A 25,655-nucleotide genomic window follows, 5' to 3' on the forward strand; every position below is an offset into this window, starting at 1 on the left:
TGCTGCGTGCACGATTGTTAAAGGTCACTGGCACGAAGGCAAATTTAGGCCTATGTCCACAAAAACTCAATCACTCGGAGACTGTGCAGCTCAGTGAGCTGAACTTCAGGCTTTCAAGATGGCACTTGAAAATACCGATCGCAAATTCCCCACACTTATAGTGTGCGATTCGTACTACTGCGTCCAATCTTACAATGAGTATCTGCAGAACTAGGTTCAAAACGGATTCAAAGACGCTAAAGGTGGCACAATCAAGCACAAGTTGCTTTGGGAACAAGTAGTTCTTTTGCAGAAAGAACTACAAAAGACTCACGTGATACATACACTGAGTCATCAGCGTGATGGCGTTCACGTTGCAGGGAATTCATTGGCTGATGAAGCCGCAAAGGCAGCTGTGCAAACGGCTTCCGTAGCTACAATTAAACGCTCAAAAAGATCGATAGATGGTGAAACGTTATTAGCAGTAAAAGCCTCAATGGATGGCAATCAAGCAGCGTTACCTCTAAACTATCCATTCGGAAATACATACATAATTGATGCAAACTCTGTTCCTTTTGCTCAAATCCCTGGAGTGGGGGACAGAGTAATTCCAAACATGAAGCGGAGAGTTTTCTTGATTCAAGAAGCACACATGGGAGAGGGTCTGAGACATCAAGGGATCTTGAAATCTTTAATAGAGTTAGAAAAAATGTACTGGTGGCCGAGACTGGGAGTCGATGTATACAATTTTGCAATTAATTGCCCAGACTGCAACAGAGATCACAGTAATGAACCGCCCCAGACACCTGACTACAGAGTAACAAGCCAGATACAGACACCTCTGTTAGACAGCATTAGGCTATCTACCCGCAGGCGTCCCTACAGACAAATGAGGTCCCACAACTACTAGGACGAGATGTATTTGGTTATGGCCCCAGTGCTCGGCTCACCCCAGAACTGTTATAAAGGATTTGCTAGTCTTTATCGGCACATACGCAATAGGCACGCTACATTCTGATCAGGGTCCTGTGTTTAGCTCTCGAGCTTACAAAGAGGCCATGGCTAGTTTGGGCATTGCATTGTGGTATTCTAGTCGCTTCCATCCTGAGGGTAATGCGGTAGTGGAAAGAAAAAACCGTGACATAAAGCAATCCATAATAGCAAAGGTATTAGGTTCGGGTGATGGGTGGGTCAAAAATCTAATAAGTGTCCAACGTAGTCTTAACAATCTGCCAAGAAATTCTCTGGGGGGAATCACTCCTTATGAGCTACTATTTGGTATTAGAATAATAATCGAGGATCTCGATTGTCAGACTTCAGTGGTAAAACAGAAACCCTTTGATGTCAAAGATCGTTTGGCTGTCTTACAGGACTTAAATGAAACAAGAAGAAGTCTGAGTAACACAACACAAAAGCCAACAGCCACTGAAGATAAACCACCTGTCCCAGCAAGAACTGTCTGGATTCCAAAGATTGGGGATCTAGTCAGGGAAAAGATAGCGGTAAAGAAGGAATTTGGGCCTTCTTACAGAAAAGCAGTACCTGTTTTAGCAATCCAAGGAACAAGATCAGTAGTACTACCGCCACTTGCTGGTAAAAAGGAGAACAGAGTCGTGTCCATCAACCTGATAAAACCACAACATGTGGCCAATAATAAGTAGTAGGCCAAGTGGACTCCCAAGATGTAGCAGACAGCCAAATCTTGCTACAATCCAAGAGTTTCAAACTAGAAGACTTATCACCTTTGATAAACCTGCAGTAAGAAAAGAAGGACTATGCAACAAAGCAATGGAACTCGTGCCTCTTGAGACCCAAATATCTGTTCGACCGGAAACACCAGTCTACAATGATGTAGCACCTGAATACACTAACATGACAAAGGAGAAATCAGTTCCAGCAATTTCAACAAACCCCGATGCCATTAAAATAATTGACAGAACTGCATTTGGATATTTCATCAACTTTTCTGAGGATCCAAGTGAACCTGAAGATACAACAAAGAAATCTCTTAAAGACAAAACAACAGCACTTTTTCATGAACTTGAAAAAATATATCTGGTTTCACCATGGACTGAATTTTGGATTGGTTCAGGTGCATTTTTCCTCCTGCTCTGGCTAATATTGGTTTTAATACAACTAGGGGGAACCAGTTCTGGACAATATTTAGCGGGGTCCAATGTACATGCCCAATCAACCATAGAATGCAGAAAGTACAAAGTTCCCTGAAGAAATAGAGAAGAAGTGTGTATGTTATATATAAGGAGAGCAGAGACAGGGAGCAAGGAGCTCCCTTGTTGGAACTAAGAGGCCTCACACACCCAGCGAGCTAGATGTCAAGCTTCATCATTGGCCTCCTGCTCCTCGTCAGACTGGCGCTGCAATGTCTGACGGGCGCCTTATAGGCGCTCTTTGTCAGAGTTCTTTTGTTCCAGCCAATGGTTGTGTGCGTGTGAGGGGTAAGGTGAAGGTGTAGTTGTGCAGGGATTGTGATTTAAAAAAGGTAAGTCAATTCACAAGGACATTTATTTGCGTGGCTGACTCCCTTGATTAAAAGGTGGGAGGGGAGATAGAGACTGTAAGGGGCACAGCAAAACTATCTCGAACCCTCTGGTCAGGTCGACATGTTTCTTGCCCAATTGGCAATTCCTCAGGACCTCAAGTAATCAGTACTACACAGAGATAATAGAACTAAAAAGAAAAAGAGTAAATACAACCTCTCTGGGTCTGTAAGGGGGCAGGCCAAGAGGTTCTGCAGTAGTGGGGTGACCTAGAAGAGATGTATGAAAATAAGCCAAACATTTTATACTGGCATTATCTCATCAATGAGTAGGTGGTCACCGTTGCTCTCGAAAGAAATTTCACACACACAAAGAAACGTTAAAAACCGGGCATTTCAGCAGTGTAAGCCCGTATACACATCAGTACATAACAATGATTAAAAAACAGGAAATGGATGAAGACGTAGGCTCATTCTTACCCTAAAGGTGTCCCTAATGGGCCCCACAGTCTGTTCCCGTGGGGCAGCACAGTGAGGTATGGTAACCTGGAAAAACAGAAATGTATACACACACCAGGTACCAGATTTATAAAAGTACGGGGATTAGGCCACTCGAAAGGTAATGGATGTGAAGATGCCATGATATCAGGTGTCTAGGCATGTTCGTGGTAGCACCAGAGCCCGATATCCGGATCATCGCGAGCCGATACCGGCCCCCAGTATCTCTCGTCCGGCCGGCGTGCAGTGCGACCCCATGATGCCGGTAAGCGGGTACTACGTGCAGCAAACATGGCATGTATAACTGAAAGTCAGGCATGTACCATGTTATCTATGCCCCCGTATGGTGGAGACAAGGAGTGAGGCAGACGGCAGGGTTCGTTAGAAAGCACATTGACTCCCGAATAACACAACTCATGGAGGTCACATGCACAGCCCACCAATCGTAGTGAGGTCCAGCGAGGCCAGGTAACAGACTCGGAGGAGCCGTAAAACATCGCGGTCAAAGTACCGCCAACAACAACGCGGCCAGAGCCTGTAGTATCAATGAGACCCGGCAGGGTAGGACACGGGCGCATTCCTTACCTCTAGTGCGTGCAGCCAAAGCTTGTCAACCTACCCACACGCATGGTGCTCCTGCGGAAGCGCGGAACAGCTGGTACCGGTATCCCGGTGCACCGGGTTTAAGAGCTGTCCGCGTCTCAGCGTCAGGGACCAGGCAAGTAGGCATGGCCTCAAGGAAGGTATGTCTGCGCATGCGTATGAGGGGATTGCTGTTCCCGAGCCAAACTGTTAGTGTCAGATCGTGGGAGCGTGGCGGCCATCTTACAGAGGTGTCTCTCGAGTGTTGGATATGCCCCAAAGCTTCCATAAAAATGCTGGGGCCATGCATCATATAACAGAATCGGTGTGATCGTGTCACCTTAGTACTCTGTGTAAATGTCAGATATATATATAAAAAGAAAAAACATTGTTATATATATCTCAGGGAATCTTGTTTGTTACCGCCAGACATAATGAAGCCGATGACCATATAATACTCACAGGTAGTAGGATAGGGAAATAAATATCCCCCCACAGGGAATGGGGGCCAGTGTAAATACACAATCATTAGTCAAGGCAAATTGTGAAAGGGTGCTATTTACCCAGATGGGGTGGATTTATCTGGCCAAGGACGACCAAGGGACAGAGTCATTCAGGCCCAGAGTGTCCAATTGGAGGCGATGAACCCATCGTTGTTCAATCCTGAACAGAGCTTGTTGTGTGATTGATGGGTGAGATTCAAGTATTAGCCACTTGATGCTATCTGCCTGGTGGCCGTGTTGAATGTAGTGTTCATAGAGACCTGTGTGTGTTTTGGAGCATCAGATGTTGCTTTTATGCTCCATTATCCTTAGCTTTACCTGCCTCATTGTCATGCCGATATAGTTTTCCACATGGGCAAATCAGCATATAAATACATCTGAGGCTGTTGCAATTCGTATGTTTATTTAGATGCCATGTGAATGTATCAGACAGCTTAATTTCTTTACACTGTACTGTCTGTGGGCATACAACACAGCCACCGCATTGGTAGTGGCCCACCACAGGTGGCAGGCTCCACAAGGTACTTTGGCTGGCGGTGGTTTGTTTTTTTGGACGTGTGTGAATGAGGGCATCTTTGAGATTGGATGTGCGCTTGAAGGCAAAGCGGGGGAGTGGGATATCTAAGTCCCCTGTATTCAGAAACCCCCAGTGTTTATTCACAGTTTGTTTCATGAAGGCAGAATTTTTTGTGAAACAAGTCACACAAGTAATCAAGTTGTCAGGTTCTTTCGGGTGTGCCTCCAGTAGTGCCTCTCTGGGGTTGTTAAGTGCCCTTTTGCGTGACTCGTGAATCAATCTGGTTGGATACCCTCTATCCTGTAATTTGTGTTGGAGCAGGACAGATTCTTTCTTGTAGTTGTAACTAGTGGTACAGTTTCTGCGTATCCTTAGGAACTGACCAAAGGGTAAGTTATCCCTCAGGGCCCTGCGGTGATGACTGTTGTAAAGGAGAAGGCTGTTTCTATCTGTCTCTTTGCGAAACAGGGAGGTACTCAGTCCTTCCTGGTCCAGATTGATTGTTAAGTCCAAGAATGGTATTGTGGTATCTGAGATAGTGCCTGTGAATCTCAGAAAAGGGTTTTGATGATTGATCCATGCACAGAAAGCGCCGCAGCTCTCCCGGTCCCCTCGCCAGAGGACTAGTATATCATCAATATACCTGCGCCACAGTGCTATATTCTCAAAAAAGGGGTTCTGTGCTGGTCGAATGTATTGGTTCTCAAATGTGGCCATGTAGATGCAGGCTAGGCTAGGGGCAAAGGTAGAACCCATCGAAGTCCCCTGGATCTGATGGTATAGTTGGGACCCATACTGAAAGAAGTTCTCAGTTAAAGCTATGTTGGCGCAGGCCATAATAAAGGAGATGGGTGTTGGTGAGGTCCACTCTTCCCTGCGGAGAGTGTTCTCTACTGCTTCCAGGGTGGCCTGTTGGGGAATGTTGGTATAGAGCGCCTCCACGTCCAACATAAGGAGGAGGTCGACGCTCTCTCTCCCCTTGATGGAATCAATCAGGCGGAGCACATCCCTGGTATCCTGAAGAAAAGATGGAATTTTCTTTACCACTGGTTGGAGAAATACATCACAGAATTTGGAAAGGGGTTCCAAAAGTGAGCCGATGCCTGATACAATGGGCCTACCTGGGACAGGAGTTGTCCCCTTATGAATTTTAGGTATGTGGTAAATATAATTTACCGGTCAATTTTTTCCGTATAATTACTGACAAGTAAAAGAAATAGCTCAATCAAATGAGAGGCAGAGTCCGTGGTGTCTGAGTCATACGGGCTTTAATCAGGATGGCTCGAGCCATGGAAATCAATTCCATCAATACAAGGGTTCGGGGGTATATGCAATGATGGCAGAAAGATGTCAACGATTTATTAACAGTACATGACATATATAGTAAAACACACAATGGCAATGGATACAGTAGGCGTGACAAGTGAAATGTATATGATAAGAACACATGTGCGTAGCAAAAAGGCGTGTACAAGGGTGTGCACGGAGGCGTGTGCTGGAAACGTCACAGAAAAGTGTCATAAGTGGGTGGGTGCGTAGAGGATTCTACAGAGTCAGCTGAAACCTATGGCCTGGATGCGCGCGCAATTGGCATGACGTGTGATTGACGTGTATCTGGAGAAAGCTGAGGGTCTGACTTTTAGCACTAGTAGAAGAGACAGAAGTCTGGCATGTCAGATCGACCTGTTCCTATAACATGTCTGATATCTTGTATTTGGGGAATGCTTAATCTGAAGTAAACGGTCTCTCGGGCAGAGGCTATTCTATACTGAATGCATATGTGTCTAAGTGCAATGCGCGGAGCTATGGGCCTACCATGGTAACGGGAGCAATGAATTACATGGAGGAGACAGGAAGGCTTGGCCCTTTGCTCTGCAGCCGGGGATATGTTTACCTATTTCACTAGACTGGAATGTGTTTTCGAGGAGGGTGAACTGGCTATGCTGATAACTTGAAGGCAAAACACTGTTTTGGCAGGCAGGCCAGGCCGAGCCAGGCACCGCTTCGCTTGGCAGGAAGTAAGGCAGAGGTCAGGGATGCATCTCCATGCTGTAGCTTTCAGAGGCAGAGACAGAAGTGGTTCGAAGGCAGAAATCAGGGCCTAGCTCGGCAGAGCCAGGAAAAACGTGAAAGTGCACCATGTAAAGACGTTGGCAAGGCATACTTAGGAACTGAATTATCGATCCATTCATGGTAGATCTGATAGAGGACATGTTAACGTTGGACGCAAATGTATTTGCGTTTTCAGATTCGGTTGTGGAGGGAAGTTACATGCACTTTAGACTCGTACATGGAGACGTTGGGGTACACGTTAGGGGACATACCTGACCATAAAAATTTCAATTACCTCATTCCCTCCTTGTCCCCTACGGACCCATTAAGATATATCAATTTTCATGAGACCATCTATCTGTTCATATAACATCATCTGTTCTTCTTTCTTTATTCGGGAATGGGAACGTGAACTTGGATGGGGAACACAAGCTGTGGCGCACAAGCCGCAAATCGCTGGCCCACATTGTAGACATAGACAACAACTGAATACTATGGCCAATATACTTCCTAGGAATGACAGTAGCTTCCATCCCCAGGCTGATACTACACTCCAGAGCCAACCGGACCAAGTCCAGGAGCCTGGATTCTGGTGTATCTGATGAGCAATTTCGTGAAGTCTGGTAATGGCCTTATAGACTGATGGCGCGTTATTAGGAATAAACACGCAACAACTGGATCCGATGACTCTACAAGCTCCGCCCCTATCGGCCAGGATGACGTCAAGGACAAGGCGGTTCTGAAGAACAACAAGTCTCATAGCAGACTGCTCCTCTGTTAAGTTGCCCAAAGCAGAAGTAGTCTCATTCACTACTGCTTCGAGTATTCTGGTTAATTTGCGTATCAGTTTACTATTGGAGACAGTGCCTAAATAAGGAAAGAATCCTTTATTGAAATCTGTATATTGTTCCCATGTAGTTTCAGTCTGATCAACTATTGGGAGATCTCTTTTGTGCCTAACGAGATCGAGGCGGGAATTCCTGTGATAGTCAAAATGGGCTAGAAAAACTGGTGGCAATAAGAATGCAATGAAACAGGTACCATCCCAGTCTAGAGGTAAACGGACATAAGCTGTCTGACCACATATGAAATAGGAATGTCGGGAAGCTTTGAATGTAGACTTGCCTTTATCACTGAATTCGACCACAGTAGTGCAGTCACTGTGACCTAGATGTACTGAACCATTCTTTCTGACACATAATACACCTTTTGCTGGTAAAACTGATATAGATGGCAAGTCTGGACTAGTCTCGGACTGAACATTTAGAATCATGAGGTTAAGCGTAAAATTGCCTAATCCATACACTTCATTTTCTAGATCGGTCCCTGTCATTTATGGCAGACCTTCTTCGTTTGGGAAACATGCTTTGTTCATGACAGTGTTTAGATTTCCCCATATCCAATTGCTTTGGGAAACTCTGGATTCAGTGTCTAAAGAGGATATTAAACTAAACCATGCACCACAGGAACCATTATGTGTAAACGGGTAAGGAAAGAGGGGCAGAGCTCCCTTGTAGTTCTGATAGGGAGGGAGTCGGCCACATATCCAACAATTAGTAGCATTGTTGATCTGGTGTGAATGGTGTAACATACGAATGAATGTATTGTTGCGCAGCGCAAGTCGATAAGACAATTCGTGTGGAGGCAGATCACTAAACGTGTGCTCTGCAGTGTCATTAGAAAAAGAATGTGCAATAGGAAAGTACATATATAACATCCAACTCATAACAATAATCGTAAGACTCAGAAAAAACATAATAAGTAATGTGCAGATGCATCGGCTTCGGAGATTTTTACAATATTTCTGTTTCTTGGTCTCCTGTCTATCTCTCTCTCTATTGGGGTCTAACTTATACATGTCAAAAACTGTCTAACCGCTTCACCCAGGAGGGGACTTAAACAATTAAACTGTCTGACTTACTAGACCTCAATTTCATTCTGTACTCTTGCTGAGGAGTATTCTCTAACAGGGGGAGTTTAGTATCAGTCTCTGGAATGCAAGAGTCCTGGGAATCGGTCTTTGGCGGAAGTCCATACATTTTTTTAACGTGGCTGGAGTGGATCCAGCCTTTCCTTCCCTCTAACTTCACCGCAGTCCTGGTGGTTAACAAAACGATCTTCGGCTCTTTCCAGCGGGGCTCCAGAGGGCTTGACCGATCGAAGTTGCGGACTACGACAACATCTCCTGGGACCAGTTCATGCGGTTTCACCTCGGTGTTGTCTGGGAAGGCGGCCGCAACCTGTGAACGACATGATAGTAGTGCAGACATCAAGGAGGCAAGGTAATCTGTCAGCATAGTACTGTCTACATCGGTTATTTTGCGTGGCATAGGCGTCCCCCACATATTAGGAGGTCTACCGAAGACCACCTCATACGGGGATAGCCCTGTCCTAGAATGAGCTACCATTCGCATATAAAAGAGGGCAACTGGTAAAGCTACTATCCAATCTACACCTTTCTCTTTACACACTTTGGCAAGACGAGTTTTCAGAGTCTGATTGTGTCTCTCCACGAGACCTGCTGCCTCGGGATGTCGGACACAGTGAAACTTCCATTGATATCCTAACAGAAGTGAAACCTGCTTCATGAGTTCGGACGAGAATGGCTGACCGTTATCTGAATACACGACACGGGGCAAACCGTACCGTGGGAAGAACTCATGAACCAACTGCTTGGCAGTGGTCGGGGCAGTGTAATCTGGGACGGGATATGCTTCTGTCCATCTGGATAGGGCACATACAACTACGAGGACATACTTGAATTCTCGGTATCTTTCCATCTGGATATAATCCATCTGGAGGACTTCAAAAGGATGGTTGGGAGGATGAAATCCACCTCGTTCCACGGGAATCCCTTTTCCTGGATTGAACTGACAACAGATCATGCAGGTACGCACTTTCTGTTTTGCTGCTGCTCGTAAATGTTTGTTGAACCAAAGGTTCTGTAAACTGTCTAACATGGCTTTCTCTCCTAGATGTGCTGGACTATGTGCTGTGTTGATGATAACCTGAACCATAGAGTCGGGGAGAAACCATGTGGTCTTTCCCCTCGTCATCCATCCCTGTTCTGTCTGGACCCCTCCTTGTTCAGTCCATTTCTTTATTTCATCTGGAGTAGCATGTGTCTGTATGTCGATGACATCTTGTGTAGGATCTCTGACTGTCATACAATGTGTCAGTGAGGTTACGTCAGTCTTTGTCATATCAGTCGTCTGAGTATGAGTCAGTGCTGTATGTTTCGCTGTTCGATCTGCAAAGTCGTTACCCTGGGAAATAGTGTCTGTGACTTTTGTATGTGCTTTGCACTTCATGATAGCTATGGCTGTAGGCAAATGTATTGCTTCCAACAGTGCTTGAATGAGGGGGCCATGCTGGATCTTGGCTCCGTGAGAAGTCAAAAAACCTCTTTCTTGCCAGAGGACACCGAAGTCGTGTACGACTCCAAATGCATAACGTGAACCTCAATAAGAGGCAAGCCAACCTCCCTCTCTAGGCTGTTTCATGTGTACTGCTGATAATGAGGGGTAATCGGACTGTGCATACTGGTACATCTGCTGTGTAACGTGTTGTGTGGCGGCAATGGGCTGAGGCTGTGGTACCGCTACGGTCTGTTGTGGAATCTGCATTGGCTGTATATTCTGCGGAATATGTTGTTGGACCTGGTCCTGTCTAGGTGGACGCGGTCTCTCTTTAGTTTTACCTGTAGCTATATTGTGTTTCAAAACCGCACAATCATTTACATAGTGACCGGGCTGTTTACAATAGTTGCATGTCCCTTTAACAGGAGCTGCTGAATTGTTGGACTGTGTGGTACCCCTTTTCTGACCATCACCTGGAACTGACTGAGCAACTAATACTTTCATTTTCGTATCTTTCATACGTCTTTGTTCGTGATCATGTTCCTCCCTAATTCTGTTCTGGTGGTACTGCAACATTTGGAACATTTGGGAAGGCGTATTTGCTTGCCATGTGCTCTCGACTTTCAATACACGGTTCTTAACCTGGGGCAATGAATTCTCGACTAATTTGGTCACAAAAAGATGTGGGTATGACTCACTACTTGTTTTCAGGCCACTATTAATAATAAAACATTTCTCGAATCGGGAATAAAAATCACTAGTGTCTTCGTCGTGTTTCTGTTTGCAGGCTGAGATTGCGTCCCAGTCCTCCTTTTTAGTTGTCAATAATCTTGGCAAAACCTGTACTAATAAACCTGGTAATGCTTTAGTTTTCTCCCCAAGACCTAAACCTGGGGTTCGACCGGTTTCTTCGTTTTCTAATTCAGTCCAATTAATCTTTTTGTCTCCCACCTCCCATTCCTTTTCTTTGAGTTTCTCGTAAATACCGGCAGGCAATAATACTTTTAATATTTTCATAATATCGGGATATGTGTAATCTCCCATGAGTAACATGTCTTTTATTTCACGGTGAAACCCTGCTGGATCTTTATCATGACTTGGCACTATTTTCTTCATTTACAATAATTCCATTTTAGTTATGGGCGTTTATACAAATACGCGTTCAAGAGTATCATCTGGTTTCCGGATTGGGTGTACTTCTCGTAAAGGGTTCTGTCTATCTAGGTGATATGGTTGTCTTACTGGGGGTGGAACGGAAACAAGACGTGGAGTCAGGAAAGTTCTGTATTTATGTCGTTGTTCTAAAATGATGTCAATTAAATCGGTACCTAGACCTCTCCATCTTCTCAGGAGTAAGTCCTGCAATAGATTATATAACGGACCTGGGTCAGATTGTTGGTTTTCATACTGTACAATAAGATGTTGAGTCATGTATATACCAGCTAGTCGCTGTTCTTCTGGAGTAAGACTTAAAAATGTTTGCACTACTGAATCATCTTTATATATACTATCATCCCCGGCCCATTGGACTGCTGACCGGGCTAGTTCCTGATCACGCAAGGTATTGAGTTCATGATAACCTACTCTTTCTTTCAGAATTTTATCAGTAACTTGGAAAATATGTTCAAGAGAACATTGCTCTGGTATCGGGGAAAGGTAACGTTTCTTGTTTACTGGACGAATGTATCTGTCAAAGGGTCTATCAAGTGGATACTGCTTAGGGAGTTTTTCTCTACCTACGTACGCCATCAAGTCTTGGGCCTCTGCTGGATTCTCTGGTTCTTCCTCCTCTGAGGTATCTTTATCGTCTGACTCGGGAGGCCTATCAGCCTCCCGTCGGGCATGTATTGCTACTATTTCTTTACGGATCTTTCTGGACATGACATCTATACAATTCTGTTTATCATGTTTACATTCTGCAATATTCTGACTCCATTTTGACAATCCCTCCATCTCTTCTCGCGAAAAGCCTGGCTGGTCTTGTTCCCTTATCAAACAACTAATCAAAAATCGCAATATTAAACCTTGTGTCTCAACTTTCTGATGTGCCATGGCTTCACGAACACAACCTGGCCTCTCCCCTGTTCTAATAAAATGATATATGTTGTCTAGATGTTCTGGCATTTCTGGTAATAACATCAGATAATCTGTAACACGGCGTAAACGTAATGAGGCTAACATCATGGCTCCTGTCTTGCCGGGTACTGGATCATATCTACAATCTGTAAGTAACTGTTTAAGTTTTTCAGATGTGCTCGCTTGTGGTGTACGCTGCATTGCTAATTCTCTCATTGTCACTCGATGTAATTGTGGCGGGGTGTGGGGGAGGCCACCTACGGCACCTCCTGAAACGGAAGCGTGAGCATAGGCTGACTGTGTGGCAGGTATATGTAATGGGGTGGAACCCTGGGTTGCATCGGTCGCAAAGGGATTAAGCGGACTAATAGTAGGGGGAACAGTAGGGGAAGTGACAACAGGTGCGGGAATTTGCTGACGTGGAGGGGTCGTTACTCGAGCAACCGGAGCAGGCTGCTGGGCATTGTTAACGGGTGGTACGGGTACATTAGTGTAAGCTGGAGCTACATCGTCTAAATAGGAGGAAAGGAAAATATCTGCTGCGGTCTTTTTATGACGTAATTTAGTCGGAACCAATGGAGGTGGCAGATCATTTGGTATTTCCGGGGTCGCCTTGGGCAGGCCCTCGGCCAGAACTGGATACAGTCCTGTTATAAGGGTATTACTCTGTCTGTCGTGTTGTTCCATTCTGACTCGCTGTCCTTCTTCTAGTAGTTCTTTTTCTCTAGCTTTTTCTGAATCCTCTCTACTTTTCTCTGCTTTTCTGAGTGCTTTCTCTGTCCGTCTATGTGATTCTTTAGGCCATAATTCTATGGCATCTTTCTGTGATTGTCTGGCTTTCTTTTTCCATAATGCTTCTTCTACTCTCATGATGCACTCTGCATCCCATGTCCCTGTAACGGGCCATCTCTGTTTCTCTTCCAAGTCTTTCGTATAATCCACCCATAAATCTAAGTACAGTATGGCATCTAAGCCATGCTTATGGTACATAAAATGTCCTGGAGTGTCCCTAGGTCGGATGGGAACTGCTTCTTCAAGTATCCCTTTCCTAGTTCCTATCTGTCGTAATTTTGAAAACAAAGGCATTGCTACCTCGATCTAGACCCAAACACGATAAACACAGTAAAGAAATGCAAACAATCACTCATAGCACGACATTAAACACGTTGAAACATTTTGAACAAATACTGACTAATAAGGTCTATAACAAAAACACTGAACCACTGAATAACTGAATTACTAGATGTACTGCTAAACAGTACAGATACACTGCTAAAACAGTGCAGACCGGATCTGTGTACCCAAACCCGTCTTGACCGGACACAAATTAATGCACCCGTCTTGATGCGTCCCCAGCAACGGTACTCACCGGGAAGCACGGAACGGAAGGCCTCGGAAACTCGACTGGACTGGACCGCTACGCCGTCACTGCTGCTGCGCACTACGCATGCGCCTCGACGCTTCGGACAGGTGGGCCTCTCGACACCTCGGACACTGCTCTCTCGGCTGGGCTCTGGTCGGGATCCTCCGCACTCCTCACCGCCTCGTCTGGATGCTGTCCCGCAGTCTCCGTCTCCACCGTAGGCCTGAGGGAGATACAGGAAAACCTGCAGATGCGCATAGAAGTCCGTCACGGCTGTGGTAGGGGGCAAGGCCTGCGACGCATCGCCGGCGCGTGGGGTGGGGGAGGGGTCCCTATTCGGGCACCAAATTATGTGGTAAATATAATTTACCGGTCAATTTTTTCCGTATAATTACTGACAAGTAAAAGAAATAGCTCAATCAAATGAGAGGCAGAGTCCGTGGTGTCTGAGTCATACGGGCTTTAATCAGGATGGCTCGAGCCATGGAAATCAATTCCATCAATACAAGGGTTCGGGGGTATATGCAATGATGGCAGAAAGATGTCAACGATTTATTAACAGTACATGACATATATAGTAAAACACACAATGGCAATGGATACAGTAGGCGTGACAAGTGAAATGTATATGATAAGAACACATGTGCGTAGCAAAAAGGCGTGTACAAGGGTGTGCACGGAGGCGTGTGCTGGAAACGTCACAGAAAAGTGTCATAAGTGGGTGGGTGCGTAGAGGATTCTACAGAGTCAGCTGAAACCTATGGCCTGGATACGCGCGCAATTGGCATGACGTGTGATTGACGTGTATCTGGAGAAAGCTGAGGGTCTGACTTTTAGCACTAGTAGAAGAGACAGAAGTCTGGCATGTCAGATCGACCTGTTCCTATAACATGTCTGATATCTTGTATTTGGGGAATGCTTAATCTGAAGTAAACGGTCTCTCGGGCAGAGGCTATTCTATACTGAATGCATATGTGTCTAAGTGCAATGCGCGGAGCTATGGGCCTACCATGGTAATGGGAGCAATGAATTACATGGAGGAGACAGGAAGGCTTGGCCCTTTGCTCTGCAGCCGGGGATATGTTTACCTATTTCACTAGACTGGAATGTGTTTTCGAGGAGGGTGAACTGGCTACGCTGATAACTTGAAGGCAAAACACTGTTTTGGCAGGCAGGCCAGGCCGAGCCAGGCACCGCTTCGCTTGGCAGCAAGTAAGGCAGAGGTCAGGGATGCATCTCCATGCTGTAGCTTTCAGAGGCAGAGACAGAAGTGGTTCGAAGGCAGAAATCAGGGCCTAGCTCGGCAGAACCAGGAAAAACGTGAAAGTGCACCATGTAAAGACGTTGGCAAGGCATACTTAGGAACTGAATTATCGATCCATTCATGGTGGATCTGATAGAGGACATGTTAACGTTGGACGCAAATGTATTTGCGTTTTCAGATTCGGTTGTGGAGGGAAGTTACATGCACTTTAGACTCGTACATGGAGACGTTGGGGTACAAGTTAGGGGACATACCTGACCATAAAAATTTCAATTACCTCAGGTAGGGTGTAGAAGTAGGGGATGACAGGATCAGTAGTGAGTAAGAATTCTGCCTCATTTTTAGTGATCCACTCATTGGATTCTCCTTCCATAATCAGGCTAGTGATCATGGTGGTCAGCCTAGGGGTGGGATCAATTGTTAATGGTCTGTAGTGGGTAATGTTGGCAAGTTGTCGTTTGCATTCAGTGTCGTAGTCAATAACATTCTGGATCACTGTGGCTCCCCCTTTATCCGCCTGTTTTATGACAATGGTATTGTCATTACAAAGTGTCTTGACAGCCAGTCTTTCAGCATGGGTAAGGTTGTTAAAGCTTCTCTTGTTCGGTTTAGTCTCTAAAGTTTAGGACTGCCCTCTCAAAGACCAGAACTTCAGGTGGAACCATGCCATCAGTTGGCGTGAACCTGGATGGTTTACGTAACCCTGTGTCAGTTTTGTCGCTGTCCGGTCTTTCATTGAAGAAAGAGCGTAAGCGTATTTTTCTAAAGAGTTGCTTGACCTCACACATTTCGTTGAAGCTATCTGGGGTAGGAGTTGGAAGAAAACCTAGACCTTTCTCGAGGACCTTGGTTTCAGTTGGAGTGAGAGATCTGGTAGAAAGGTTGACAATTCCTCTCTTCCCTCTGGTTGTGCTCCTGGTCTCTACTGACGTCGATGTTGTCGGCTGGTCCTGCCACTGTACTACTTTCTGACCTCCTCGCTTTCGCCCTCTTCCTCTGCCCCAACCTCTGTCGTGAAAAGGAGGGTTCATAGGAAACAACTGAGGTGGTCCCTGGAGATAGAAAGGGTATTGCCAGGGTGGCATCATTTGAGGTGGTCCCTGAAACATCTGTCCCTGATTGAAACCTTGGTTCCAAATTTGGACGGCGCTGATTGCGGTTGTTGTTGGTGGGGTATTCACCGCTAGAATCGCTACCGGAAGAGCCCCTCCGTTGTCTGAACTTTCATCAGAGGAGTAGTTATTTTTCTTATTTGTGTATCCTTCCTTAAGATACGGATACACCTTCTCCTTGTCAAATTTAGCCACATCCTTCTGGAGTTTGGTCATTTTTTGTTTAAGTAAAAACTCTTGGTTCTCGGTAATCTCTTGGTTAATTTCAGCCAATTTGGTGATGAAAGGGGTTTTGGTGAGAGTACCTCTGATGGCTGTCTCCAAGGCCGTGATTTTGACAAGTAGTGCATTAAGCATGGGCGGAAAATCCGTTACGCTCGCGGATTTTGCGGATTTTTGGGAAATTCGCAATCCGCGAGATTTGCGAATTTCCCGCAAAATCCGCAAATTCGCACGCAGCAGATTTTTTTGCGGCGCGCGGCGTTGGTGATACAATTTTTGCGGCGCGCGGCGTTTATCATCGTTTGCCGAGTTGTTTTTCTCGATAGTTTGCGAGTGCTGCGCCATTTTGGATCTTGCTGTGTGATCCCGTGGGAATTGGCGAGCGCGATTACGTCATCGCGGCTTGCCAGCGATAGTTTGTCAACGCGAGTACGGCGAGATCACGTCTCGCGGTACTTCGCAATTGCGAGATTTGAGATGCGGCGAGCAGCAAGAATCTCGCACAAGCGAAAATATAAAATTTGCAATTCTGCACAAGAAATCCACCAGCAAGCAGCATAAACCTTCTTGAAATGATGATTTTTATCTGAATAACTCCTTAGGTTGACATTTGCCTGCACTTTTTTAGCGAGGAGTCCATTTTGGGGAGGGGGGGAGGGGGGTGGGAGGAAGGAAGTGCCCCACAGTCTTCAACTTCCTGTTCCTGTTCAGCAGGCTCCTCCCAGTGCTTTGTCCATCTCCTGGTCACTTTTCATTTGGATCTGGAGCTGGAAGGATTACTTTTTAGGTTTTGCTGGGGAACGGAGCGTAAGCTCCGCCTCCAGAGAAATCTCTAGTTTCTAGTATGGGTGCCTTGAATACGTCCCTCTGCTTCATTGGCTAGCTCCATAAATGGAGGCTAGCCATTGGAACAGAGAGGCGTCCGTCATGGCTGGACCAGATTCGGGGGCGTTCCCGAGAATTTTTGGCTTTTGGCTACGTCATGCGACGTCAGCCAAAAGCCGGGAACGCCCCCGAATCTGGTCCGGCCGGGCCGTGCTTGCTGCTGTCCTGCCTTACTCTGTGTCCCTCCTCCCGCCGTCCCCCCTCCCCCCTCCTCGCTGTCCCCCCTCCCCCCTCCTCGCTGTCCTGTGCACGTTTCCCGTTTTTCGACCACGGCCGCCGGAGGAAGCCCTGGTGAGTGCGTGTTAAATCTTGCCTTCCCGCCCCCTCCTCCCCCTCCCCGTGTGTCTGTTCCGCCCCCTCCCCGTGTGAAAGGGATTTGTTTCTGGAGCTCGGCTCGGGTCCATTCCCGCACCCCTCCCGCTTCCCGCCCCCCCTCCCGCTCGGAAGTGCGTGTGCAGTTGCTCATCTTGCCTTCCCGCCCCCTCCTCCCCCTCTCCGTGTGTCCGTTCCGCCCCCCTCCCCGTGTGAAAGGGATTTGTTTCTGGAGCTCGGCTCGGGTCCATTCCCGCCCCCCCCCTGTCCTGTGCCCGTTCCCGCCACCCTCCCTCCCTGTGCTCGTGGTGCTTGTTATATCCATGAAAGACGTGCCTGCAGTAGCTTCACTAGCGTCTTACTATCCAATTGTATGAGTTTCTGGGTTGATTGACGGCAACACACTGGGCCTTCGTGCTGTGACTCCCCCTCCTGGGACTTCCGAGGCAGAGAGATGCAGGTAAGTGCGAATCGATTCTTTTTATGTTTGGTGCATGCGTGTATATTTGAATTTTTGGGAAGGAGTGTTGTGAATGATGTGTGTGTGTGCACGTGTGTAAATGTATAGGTGTGAATGAGTGTATGTGTGCGTGTGTGTCCCGTCCACCCACCTCTCTGCTAAAACCCTCCCTGGTCCCTGATCTAAATACTGGCTAGGGAGTGTAGTAGGGAAGACTGTAGCCCTAGGCTGTTGTAGAATCCTATTTGGACCTGAAAGCAAGCGGTGTGCTTGACACTTCAAGGCACTAGTCCATAGCTGCACGCCTTCGAGCGGAATTCAGGACGGCGCCTGTCTATTGGGATAGGAATTTACATGAATAATTCTGTCTCACTGACTCCGCCTCTCATCATTCACTACACGCCTGCTTACAAGCTGCAGCGACTCAGCCTCTCATCATTCACTACACGCCTGCTTACAAGCTGCAGCGACTCAGCCTCTCATCATTCATACACACCTGCTTACATGCTGCAGCGACTCAGCCTCTCATCATTCACTACACACAACGCACAACTTGCCCTACGCTCAGCGGTGCGTGTTTGCTGCTTTAATGAAGTTAGTAACGTATGATTTGTGTTGTGCGCACAAATGTTTATTTCACACATCGCTCCCCGCGCTAAAGTGTTGCTGGTTTCTTAGTGACACTTTTTTTGTTATTTGGTTTAGAATAATGCCAGCGGTGTAACTCCCACGCACGTTTATCGATTTTATCATGATATTTGACATTTCTTTCCTCTGAATTGTTAATTGTGTTGTGTACTTTCTGTGCTGCTGTATGCGGACGTTTGGCCGGACAAACAGCACACTTGCCGTGTCTGTGTTGTCCTTATGCCTCTTGTGCGGCACGCGCTGATGCCCTTGCAACTTTGAATGAGAGAGCATCTCTGGCACTTAACAGTAGGAAACGGGAAGTATGGTACAGGACGTGGCGTTGTGGCCCGAGCTATCGCCGCGGGAGCCAGGATCGAATTAGAGGGGGAGGGGGAGGGGGGGGGGATGACCTTGTGTTATGTAACTTATGCTCTCCGATACCTGCGGGTCGAGCTCGCGCTATGTGCCTTCTCTGCTGCATGCCATCGCTGAACACTCGTTGCCCTCTCTGCCATTTCTGTTCACAAACTGCCCCCGTTCATACACTGCCTCTCTTCTGGGCCCCATCTGAAGACTTAATGCTGTCTCCACTCGCAACCACTTCTGCTCACACACTTACAATTTCACATGATATTCTCTTGTTTTCCACCTCCTGGAAAGTCTGCACGAGTGAGTTGTGCAGGTTTGAGCTTTAAAGAAATCTATGATGGATTTTATGGAGCGATTTACGGAATTTGTGGTGGGAGAAATAATCCACTAATTTGCCATATGGGTGAAAGCTGACCATTTTTCAAATCACTGGCATGCAAAGCAAAATTACGGTATAAAAAATGCATAAATTGACTGCAAGTAAACCTTGAGAAGCAGGCAGAATTCAGGTGTTTTGGGCAGCTCATGTATTTTATTGTGGGTCTTCCTGGCAGCAGGATCATGGAGACTCACGCAAACAGCACATCTTTTACAAACTGCCCACAGAATAGGCACTTGTTTGCAGTCTCAGACCTTAATTTGTACCTATGGCAGGCATACAAATATCAGCACGGTGTGATCCGGAAAAAATGTCTGGCCTTAACCACTTTTCCTATTCTTTGTATAGTGTCAATAAATATTGCTGTGCTCCTGCCCTTGCTGTTCATGCTTTGCCTGTTACCGAAGCTCGTTGAAACATTTTCAGTATACTTAAGTCAAATGCCTGATGGGAATGAAATAATGTACTCCAGTGAAACTGATGGACAAGGTTTTAATTTAGTATTACATGTTGCTCAAGCAGTAACCAAATTGGTAATGGAGTGGACCATTTTGTAACATTTAAAAACAGAGCAACACAGTGATTGTATGGCACAGGTGACTACTTAAGGGATTGATTGCTGTACTTTTCAGTCCACATTTACAATGTTAAAAACACAAGTTCCGCAATACGAAATGCTGCTACATGAAAAGCCAGCACTGCCTGAAGGCAGGGAATCTCACAATAGGCCATGTGATAACTTTGTTAAAAGTATTAAAAACAAGTTTCAGTTTGTGACTTTAGGCCTTTATTCTTGAAAGCAATCAATTATCGAAGTGGGAAACAGGCATAGATTAAAATTCTAGTGTAAGTCTTGATAAAACATTACTTCCTAATGCACTGAGACCCTCTTGGGTTCTGACTAATGTTATATAGCGCATCCTGCAACTTCCACCTCTCATGTACTTACGCTGCAGAGAAGCAGCAACTGACCGACTCCGAGCAGAATACAGCAATCATGTATGAAGTTTCGTTCCTTAGCAGTTCCCAAGCCTTTAATGTGCTTTCAACTGCTGCAAAGTGGAGCTAATCAGCTGAAATATTGATTGGGCTCCACAGAAGTTGGCGCCCATGTTCAGGGCATGCACACATTTATCTTTACACATGACCAGGTGACTCCGGGCCTTTATTGGGGTTACTTGAATGGGTGTATTTCTATGCAGTTCTTGTTTTGGGCTGCTGTATAACCACCATGTGTTTCTGTTCTGTATACTGCTGGAGTATGCTGTTCTGTTTGCGAGGGTTTACCTTCTCTGAGTGAGTTCTGATGTACATACTGTAGTTCTTCATACAGACTTCATCTTTGTAAACCGCTTGAACCCACTCTTATGTTTTAGCATTTGCGCTTTTGGCATAGCAAGCTGTTTGGTATACCTTATTTGCTGTTTTGTCGTTGATTTCTCCCTGCTCTGTGTCACTTTTTTCTTCTTTACACAGCAGACTGCTAAATGTCATCGTACGACGACATTGTAGATCTTGTGTGAATGGTAATAGCTTTTACTGCATATTTGTGGCTTGGTGAGCACCAAGCTTCGGTGCTATGAGCATAAAAAAATCATTACTAGAACACCATGGTTTGTAGTAGTATGAGTGGAGGAAGTGTTTGCATTCATGCTTTTGTACATGTACATGTATGCACACGTTAGTGACGCCATGAGTTGTTGTGGTGCCAGGATATGTACCTGTGGAGTTACATGTTCAGTCTGGGCATCCACTTTTTTGTTTTGACGTAGCAATTATATTTATTCCCCATGTTTACATGCTTTTTACTAAACTCATTTTCCTGCAAGCCTGTCTGTGAACACCCTCAATAAGACAGTGGTAGTACTCTTCGGAAAGGACTCTCCACTCTGTCCCCAGCCTGCTTATCTGAACTTGGACCCATCCCGTGCTGCTAGGCCAGGAACCTGGGAATCATTGTAGTCAACAAACCAATGTCCAGTCACCTGATTACCTCTTCCTACTTCCACAAGACTTCCCTCACAACCCGTATCCAAATCTTCAGATGCTTTCATTCTACACCCAGGCACCCAACCAGATTACCATCCAGGCGCTCAACAGCAATCTAGTCTAAAGAAACACGCTGTATGTCAGATTCTCCACCCAGCTGACCAAACTGCTCCAGATCATTCAGAATGCAGCACCCAGGCTCACTCAACCACACTCCACTCGCCTCAATGACCTCAGCTGGCTTTCCATGCACACTAGTGCACTGTTCAAATTACACACACATATAAAGCACTGCATAATCTAGACTCCTCTTACCTGAATAGCCACAGCAGCTTCCACACCGCCTCTAGACACATCTGCTCAGACAACCTTCTACTTGTTGCTGTCTCGCATCCGACGAGCTAGAATCGGCGGTCCGCCCTTCTGGTACCTGGCTCCTAAAGCCTGGAACAAACTCCCACCTTCATATTAGGGCTGCTAGCTCAGTCCTTGAATTCAGGAAGAAACTGAAAACATGAATCTTCATGTAGGCCCTGTTAGACCTGGCACCATTGGCCTGGGTCTTCCTTCCATTTTTGTTGTTGCCCCATGTATTTTTGCTGGTATTAGATGCTTTGAGCACTGTGCCACTGCTATTCAGTGCCACAGTGAAAGTGCTCCCTATTGTAAGTTGATGTACTAATCGGTGGTTCCATGTTTGGCTATTTGGTTTACTTGTAAGACCCCAGTCTAGTGCGCTGAGTGCCCAGGGTGTGTAAATCCAAATGCTGCTGGTGGGCTTGCAGCACTGGTTGTGCCACCCACGGAAGCAGCCTTGTAAAATGAGACTGAGGTCTGCCATTGCAGAGCCTTCGTGCAGGCTGGTACTGTCATGCTGACTGGGCAAGTGCACCCACTTGCCAGTCCCTAAACCTTCCCTTTTCTTCATATCAGTCACCCATATGGTAGGCCCAAGGGCAGGGTGCATTGTAAGTATAAGGTAGGACAAGCCCTGATGTGTGTGGCTCTGTGTGTGTGGCTCTGTGTGTGTGGCTCTGTGTGTGTGGCTCTGTGTGTGTGGCTCTGTGTGTGTGGCTCTGTGTGTGTGGCTCTGTGTGTGTGGCTCTGTGTGTGTGGCTCTGAGTGTGTGTGTGTGGCTCGGTGTGTGTGTGTGGCTCTGGGTGTGTGTGTGTGGCTCTGGGTGTGTGTGTGTGTGGCTCTGGGTGTGTGTGTGTGGCTCTGGGTGTGTGTGTGTGGCTCTGGGTGTGTGTGTGTGGCTCTGGGTGTGTGTGTGTGGCTCTGGGTGTGTGTGTGTGGCTCTGGGTGTGTGTGTGTGTGTGTGTGTGTGGCCCTGGGTATGTGTGGCTCTGTGTGTGTGTGTGTGGCTCTGGGTGTGGCTCGGTGTGTGTGTGTGGCTCTGGGTGTGGCTCGGTGTGTGTGTGGCTCTGGGTGTGTGTGGCTCTGGGTGTGTGTGTGGCTCTGGGTGTGTGTGTGTGTGGCTCTGGGTGTGTGTGTGTGGCTCTGGGTGTGTGTGTGTGGCTCTGGGTGTGTGTGTGTGTGTGTGTGTGTGTGTGGCTCTGGGTGTGTGTGTGTGTGTGTGTGTGTGTGGCTCTGGGTGTGTGTGGCCCTGGGTATGTGTGGCTCTGTGTGTGTGTGTGTGTGTGTGTGTGTGTGTGGCTGGCTCTGGGTGTGTGTGTGTGTGTGTGTGTGTGTGTGTGTGTGTGGCTGGCTCTGGGTGTGTGGGTTTGTGTTACTATCCTTGTGGGGACTTGGGTGTGATAACACACTCACGCTGTGGGGACTTGATTGCACTGTGGGGACCTGAACCCAGGTCCCCACAAGGTAATGTCTTCTAAATGATATAAAATCACTTCAGGAACATCTGTGTCAATTTTTACAACTTTTGAAAAATTTGCCTTGTGGGGACCTGTGTTTCACCAAGTGTGTTTAATTTTTTGCTCACTCTGCCCCTGTAGACAGGAGGTGGTACTGCAGCGTTAAACACACTTTGCATTTAAACACACATTGCTCACCAGAAACACTTGCTAGCAGCAGAAACGACAGACATTTAGAAGGGAAAGCAACCTAATCTTGAATTTATCCAAATATTTGTCATGCAATTAACGTTTTGTCTATTTATTCAAATAAAACTTTTTTACATGACGTTATCAAATTTAGACTCTGTGTCTGAAAATGATCAGTGGTTTTATAAACGTTGATAAAAACAATTTGGGTCAGCTTTGAATCCCAGAATACTTCACTATTGCCTTTTGATCATTATCTGCAAATAAAAAAAGATGGTGCACTGCACTACAATAAAATAATACATTATCTGATCATTTTTTGTAAATAACCTAAAGGCATCAGTACCTATTGTTACGTTTTAATGCTTGTACCAGTACTTCTGAAGTCTTTATGCTGCTTTGGCTTTGTTCGCATATCAATATGCACTATTTAATAAATTCTTTCAGATGGTGGCTAGATGAGTGAGTCACTAGCTTTGCAATGTGCCAAGCGCTATGTTCTCACAGACAGTGAACTGAAGCAATGTTATTTGCACAGCATCAGGACATTTATTTTTACCAGGAAAGGCATGTTCTTTTAAAATTTGTGAGAACTTCTTAGAAGATGTATTCATATATCTCCATAATATTTATTTTGAGGTATTTAAAGAGCAGAACAATATGCAGTTTGATATCAGTGCATGACAGATTAATTAATTACAGTTCAAAATCACTTCACCATTGCTCTTTAACATAAGTTGTAGCATATCTTTGCAGTAGTCAGTGCATCTAAACATCTTTCGTTTAATTATGGGCGAATTTTGCGAATTCGCGGGAAAGCGTACTCGCGGTTCGCAAAATTTGCGAACTTTCGTGAGATTGAGAATTTTTTTATTTTTGTGAGTTCGCAAGATTTTTTTTCACTGCGGCTTCGAATTTTTGCGATTTTGGGAAAGCGAGCTGTTCAAATCTCCTGCCGGATGTCAGCTGTGCGTTGCATCTACGTATTCCCTATTGTTTACTCTTGCGATACGTGATCGCGTGCCCTTATGAAGTATTAGCGTTCTCAAAGTCTCGCAGTGCAAGATGGCGGAACTTCATGAAGTACTCGCGGTCGAAATTTTTTGCGCCATCACGCCATGACGTACTCGCGGTCGAAAAGTTTTGCGCGATCGCGCAGCAAGATCGAAAATGGTGCAGCGCACGCAAACCGGGTGGAAAAACAACTTGTCGAACTCAGAATCACAGTAAGTCAACGCCACACGCGCAAGATTGTATTTTTTAAGCGCAACCAAGCAAAAAAATTCACCAACTCGCGAATTGCGTATTTTTGGGCAATTTCGCGTGATTCGCGGACCGCGAAATTTCCAAAAATTCGCAAATTCCGCAAGCGGAACAAATTTTCAGCCCATGCTTACTTTCCTTATGACATTTGAGTTAAACAGAACACTTGAATTCCTGCTTTTGCATGTAAATGTTAGCATTGGGGAATGTATGAGTTTCTATTGTGGGAACCAATTTGATTGCATGCACTCATACATTAGGTTAATGTATGGTGCTTGGTTAAGTGTGTCACGTTATCATGAAGATAGGTGCTTTGCCTTATTTACTTAACTTGGCTTAACACTGCTTGTAAATAAGGCACCCTATCACGCTATACTTAGCGTGAAAGGGGAGGGCAATTGGCATTGCTGTGGGCGTTCCATCGTAACACCCATTGATTTTGACACTGACCCATATTAACAAGGGTGCCATAAATTATGGGTCAGTGCCAAAATTAAGACCGGGGAAAACCTGGTCTTACCTTGGCGCAACAAGGAAAAATGTTTAATTTCTCTAAATTTTTGCTGTTTTCATGTGTACTGCGTTTTACAGCACACATGGAAACAGCAACACACCAATGATTGTTTATGTGCAGGAAAGGGTCCCTTCCTCCACATAAATCTTTTTGTTTTTTTAAATGGTGTTTTGCAACTTCTACGTTATCTGCATTAAGCAGCACACAAAGAAGTTTCAAAATGCCACTTGAAGATTATTTATGTGCAGGAAGAGACACCTTCATGCACATAACCAATTTTCCGATGCAACGGATACACTCTTGCACTATGGGCAAGGTTGCCTGCGTTGGTGATAGGCAGCTACATTTAGTGCCCGTGCAAGGGGAAACACAGGTCTGCACCATATTCTTGTAAATATGCTGCAGCCCTGTGTTTCTAAAGTGACGGAGCGTGTTGTTAGCCTTCTTGGCTTAACGATACGCTTCGCCACTTTTCTTGTAAATATGCCCCGAGTGCTTCATAACATGATATGTCTTTTAATTCTTTCCCTCCCATTATGTTGCCACCTCATTTGATGTTATAGTTTCAGTAAAAACAGCTGGACGTTTGACAGCCCTTATGTAAGAAACACACTCATGATAGGAATATTTAAATGTCTCTGTAAAATAAGCCCATAATATATGAACCATAATACTGCCACTTCTATAGTTAAAATTGCCTTTTCACATACCACCAGAACATAAAGAAGCACTCTTACAACTTACATATTGCTGTGGGTGTATCTTTTTCTACGTGACTTAGCAGTTAAGCTGTACATACCAGGGGTCTCACATTTGTGCTTGTCAGT

The sequence above is a fragment of the Lissotriton vulgaris genome, chromosome 6, assembly GCF_964263255.1.
Source record: "Lissotriton vulgaris chromosome 6, aLisVul1.2, whole genome shotgun sequence".
Lineage (NCBI taxonomy): Eukaryota > Metazoa > Chordata > Amphibia > Caudata > Salamandridae > Lissotriton > Lissotriton vulgaris.